At 27.9% G+C, this 5531-nt stretch overlaps 1 long non-coding RNA gene across 1 annotated transcript; it reads right to left on the reverse strand.

Moving 5' to 3' along the window:
* Positions 1-368: 368 nt before the first annotated feature.
* LOC106792901 lies at positions 369-5005 on the reverse strand. The gene is made up of 4 exons (XR_001382357.1): positions 4849-5005; positions 838-944; positions 578-732; positions 369-473 (listed from the first exon to the last, which is right to left on the reverse strand). It is a non-coding gene; the product is annotated as an uncharacterized LOC106792901 (long non-coding RNA).
* Positions 5006-5531: the final 526 nt, after the last annotated feature.

Consider the following 5531-nt stretch of genomic DNA (forward strand, 5'->3'; position numbering starts at 1 on the left):
GATATTTTTTCATTTATATAAATTGAATTCGTCGATTTAGTTTTAAGCTTTTGGAGTACAAAATTTTATTCCTAAATATTTATCGAATCTTTTTTATTATTATTATCTGCGAATTTGTATTACATATAATGAATTGCACAATGATAAAAAACGTCCTTTTAATATGCAGCTTCAAAGAGATACAAAGATAGTCTTGTCATGCTCTCTTTAAAGTAACTTCAATTGTTTGTGCTGGTTTAAAAACAATTCGAATATGCATTTTTCGTAACGAAAGAAATGGAACACTTTCAGCTTTTTAATACTTCAAAAGATTAAAACAAAACAAAGAGAAATGTACTTTGTACTTATTTTATAATTTTTTACCTGAATATCATCCGGATCGAGTAAAATCACTGCATTAATATGTAGGATCCATAGTTTGTAAATTGGATAATATTCGTTATTAAGTTTCCATAATTTCTGAAGTACACGGTCTAAATTATTTAAATAAATTAGTTTTTAGTGAGAACTTTATTCATTAAAACGAATCACATCTTAAAAAATACTTCCCCAAAATAATTATTTTAATAGAACTTACCATCATCTACATGTAAATGATGAACATTTCCTATTAACGGGTACTCGGTCGGTCCTGGAATTAAACTTAACAGTCTTCCAACTCTTCTATATCTCAAATAACAGTGTATTACAAATAGAGTAAAAATTGAACCTAACAAAATTGCGAGCATCATTCTATATGGAAAATCGAAAAAATTAAAAAATAGACTATGAATGTTTCAAAAGTTTTTTTACGTATAAAGCATTACTTTCAAGCTTTATATTTTTCTAAAGACTTACGTGCTTGTTAATGATTAATCCATTTATGAATAAAATAGTTTTATTATTCGTTTCCTTTCTATTAATTGTAAGCACACACATAAATACGAACGATCTATAATAGTAAACTGGAAAAATAATATGTTTAACAATATTTATAGGATTTGTATTTACAATGATTTATATAAAATATAATTTCTGACGCATTTATTAGCAATTCGCTAATATTTTATATTTTATAATTAGATAATATTTGAAAAAATACTAGCTAAATTTAGTTATAAACTATTGAATTTGTCCAATATATATGATAAGATATAGTTGTTTTTCTTTGATAACATAGCTGTTATATAAAATCAGTAATTGTTTCAGAGGTATCAACTTAATATTAGCGTTTTATAATATTAATAAATTAGTGCAATCTACAAAAAATCCGGTACGTGTGAAACAACAAACAGAAGTGGTATATAAAATACAATACAGTTCAGAAACGAAAAAGTGTCAAGAATCTATGATATATCAGTATACAAACGATTTTAAAAATGAAAAAATTTTGTATGAGAATGAAGAAGCCTTAGCTTTAGACCATTTTAAAGAAGACCGTAACTTTAATAAGTATAATTTAGTTGTTGAATTTTACTCAATATAGTCTTCATTTTATACGTAATGACTAACAGGAAAAATTAAAACTAGATGAAATAAACTTTTAAATCAAATAAAGTTCAGTATAACTATTTAGATTTTAGTCTAGTAAAATATTACAATAAAACTCACAAAACCTGACGCTCATACGGTCTACGGAAGGGTCTAAATATATTTAAAAGATTAAGACTATTTTTCATTAATAAGTCGAATTCAAATACAGCAATAGGCGAGGTCTTTAATATAAATGAGAGATTATTACTATCTGTCAGGAACAACCCGAGATTACAAAAGACTATTAGCGTAGTGCTTTTTGTTCATAGAAGAAGCAAGCGGATCCCTTTCAGGGAACCAGACAGCTACGCGTTGCATAGTTCACTATCGTTCCCTAGTTCTTTTGGAATAGCCTCTCATATGCCTCGATTTTCGGAATCTGTAATTACTAGGAACTAAGGGAACATAAATATCCAAGACAAAACTATCATAAGTCAGTCAAATGTTTTTAATAATTTTACTATATATTACAAGCACGTCAAGGGGTGCCTTCTAACAGGTTCAGTCACAGCTCATTGTCAATTAAATTGTTATACCACAATGAAGTTTAAATAGTGAGTTGATCAGAATATGCTAGACTATTAAAATATCAGTTGTGAACTATTTTATTTTCATTTCTAATAACTTTATACTTTGTGATTGGAAAATCTGTCAGGAGACGTTCTTTGACGTCACTCGACTCAAATATCCGAAATTATATATAACATTTACAAAATTATGTCTACTATGCTTAAGTAGTGCCTTGTTCATAGCTTCTAGATAATGACAATTTCGACAACCGACAACTAATAGAGGCTATCCAAATAATATTAGGGAATAAGAGGAACGATTCGTCAAATATGGAAAAAATTGCGCTGGCAACGTCGAACATATTTGCTAAATGTGAACCTCTTCTTAAAAAAGGAAATGATTTTCACTCTTCCGCCAACCGTCTGGTAGCTCAGTCTAGTCAAATTGTATACAATCTTACTTCATCCGATTAATTTTTATACGATTTTATTCGATATTATTGGTTTATCGCGTTAAATTGTCTTTATTGTTTGATTGTCCATCAATCTAGAATGTATCTGACTCGGTTAGTTTTTACTCTACCTTGTTATACATAATATACATTTAACTTAGACTACTTTCGGTCTCTTTTTTTTAATACGAATTGTTAACCATTATATCACATTACTTTTCAATTTCATTATATTTTCTAATATATCATCTTCTCTTCTATTACATTTGTCTGACTAAGAGTTCAACAAAAAATATAAGTGTATTATATTTTGTCATATTAAAATAGTATATTGTAAAATCAGTGATCAGTGTCTCCTACACCGGTCATGTAAGTTGCCTCCTACAGTCATTGTAATTTTTATATTTTTTGAAATAATTCCTGTCTCAAATTTTTTAAAACAATTTTTAGCTTTTAAAACGGCCTACGGTCTTTTCCTTACATATAAATATAGAAAAATATGACACAAAATATAAAACGAAGAGTAACGAAAGGAAAAAATTAATAGCAATTAAATTGTCACTTTAGTAGTTGTTGAATAATCTTTGAGTTTCAAACGTTTTTATAAGTTATTAATAATTGTAATGCTAATGAAATTTTTATATAACCTGTTACTGTATTTTTCCAGTTGCCTGAAGAAATTCAAATGTATGTACGAAACGTTGCAGAAATTGTAATTGTGTTTATTCACATAACCTGCTTATTAACTATTTTATAATACATCATTTTAAAGTAAATAAAAATTAATTACATTTATTGACGCTTAGTCGTTAAATAAATGCGTACAATTCTCTATCCTTTTTAACCTATAATTTATTTATCATTGTATCATATATAATTTTTTCATCCTGGCAAGCTAAATATTTAAATAAACATTATAAATTTACATAACGAGGAAAATCAATAAAAGGTATTTACATATTTGCCGGGTAAATACATATTTTAAAATACATGTCGATAAAAAATTGAATGTGAGTCATACACGTGATATATAGAGAGTACTTGTATTTTCTTGATGGTAAGATTTTTTGTTTTTGTTTTTTATTTAGTTTGCATATAGGAAGATATTTAATCTGCAAGAAACAAGAACGTATATTATTCCGTTTCTTTTCCTTTTTTTTTTACTTGACTACTCACAAAAACCTGTTTATAACTATGAGGTGTTACGTCCAACCAAGGTTCGATAATATTTGAATAATTTTTATTTGGCATACTATTTCAAATAATAGGTTTCTCACTATTGCGAAATAAAATAAATATTTGAAATAGGAATTAAAATTTCAATAAATAAAATATTGTAAAGCCAGAGGCAAAGGTTACTTTACTCAAATCATGAAAATGCTTATTGGAAATACAAGATAGTAGTAGTGTATTTCCATTGAGAATTTTAACTCAAATATATAAAGCTTTTCGAGGTTTCTTATTGCGAATCTAATATTATTTTGTTAAAAAGCAGAAATGCGGACTAAAATTTAAAGATAAATTTATAATTATGATGTTTCTTTAATTTTTTTTTTCATTTTTTATTTTCATATATGATTCTTTCTGTGAAATTATCTATTTATGTAAAATTCGTTTGTAATCATATTTATTTGTAATTATACAAAATAGTGAGAAATGTATAAGGACATTACGATTGTGCATTATCGTAAAACATTCTACATATAAACCGAAAATGCAGCTAAAAGCACCTGATTTTTTGATCATTGATTAGGTAGAGGTTCAATGAACATTTAAATATCAAGGAGAGTGCGAAATACGGCCGTATATGTACCTATAAGCTCGTTTGAAAATATTTTTCTCATATTGAACCCGTTAGTGACTACAAATGTTATTTATGTAAATTTCGAAATATTTAATTTAATTGAGTCTTTATTTATACGTTGAAATCGGACAAATATTAACTATATTATGCGCGTTTAAATAGACCGTAATTTTCGTGGCGCAACGAATCGCAAATTAATTTATTTACCATTAATTTACTGGTGTGCATAGTCATTTATTTATAAAATACCGATGATAATGACGTAAAGTGGTTCACCATAGATATTTCCATCGTTAAAAGTCTCAACAAAAAACATGATTTTTCGACTTTTTTCACGTTTTCGAGATTGGAGACCAATCTGCGTTGCCGAAGAAGTTTTATATAAAAAAAAACACACGCACGAACTAACAATGATTATTAATAGGATAACACAAAGACGAATTAAAGAAAAAAATAGATAAACGAAGGTATTCAAAATTGAAGGGGATATCTTTTACTCATTCCGTATTAAAATAAACCTATTGCGAAAATGAGAAAAACGTACGACAAAATAACTAAAATTGATACTTACGAGCACTCGTTTTATTGCACAATAGCAATAAAAATTGCAATAATGTTGTGACGAAGGTGCACAATGAAGTATACGTTGATGCGTCCTGTAATTTTGTTTAATTACTCGATAACTTTAAGTAAGGGAGAAAGAAAAATGAAACAATTGAGATGAAGTAACTTAGAAGAAAATTATTCGAAAAATAGTTGTTTGTTGAGCTCAACGCGTAGCAAATTGAACTTGGAATAGATTRTGATCTACATTTATRTAATTTAACCAAACCGGTTTCCTTCATTTATTCGCATTTTTTTATGTTCTCTGCTAATGAGAGATRGATTCYTTGTTTCTAAGAGAGGGAAATTTAGGATCAGGGGGGGAAAAATACAAAGAGTGGAAAAGAATGTTAAAGAGGGAGTTATGTTGAACGGCGGAAGAGTGAAGGAAGGAAACATCTTTTGCTGAACAATTACCAATGGATTAATGAGCAAATACCTCTACCACAGTACTATCTACTTTCTAATCGGTCTTTAAGTTTTTTTCGAAATAGTAGGGAATTCTTTGATATGCAGATTAGAATTGATATGTGAATTTCCAAGCTTGTGCATCTGTCATCGGTCATATCATCCTAATTAAACTGTTTCTTTGGCTAATCTTATGACTTCCAGGAATATGCTTTGATATTGCCTCTGCGTTTTTAAGTACGA

This window comes from Polistes canadensis, unplaced genomic scaffold (assembly GCF_001313835.1).
Source record: "Polistes canadensis isolate GaletaPanama2010 unplaced genomic scaffold, ASM131383v1 scaffold_1323, whole genome shotgun sequence".
Classification (NCBI taxonomy): domain Eukaryota; kingdom Metazoa; phylum Arthropoda; class Insecta; order Hymenoptera; family Vespidae; genus Polistes; species Polistes canadensis.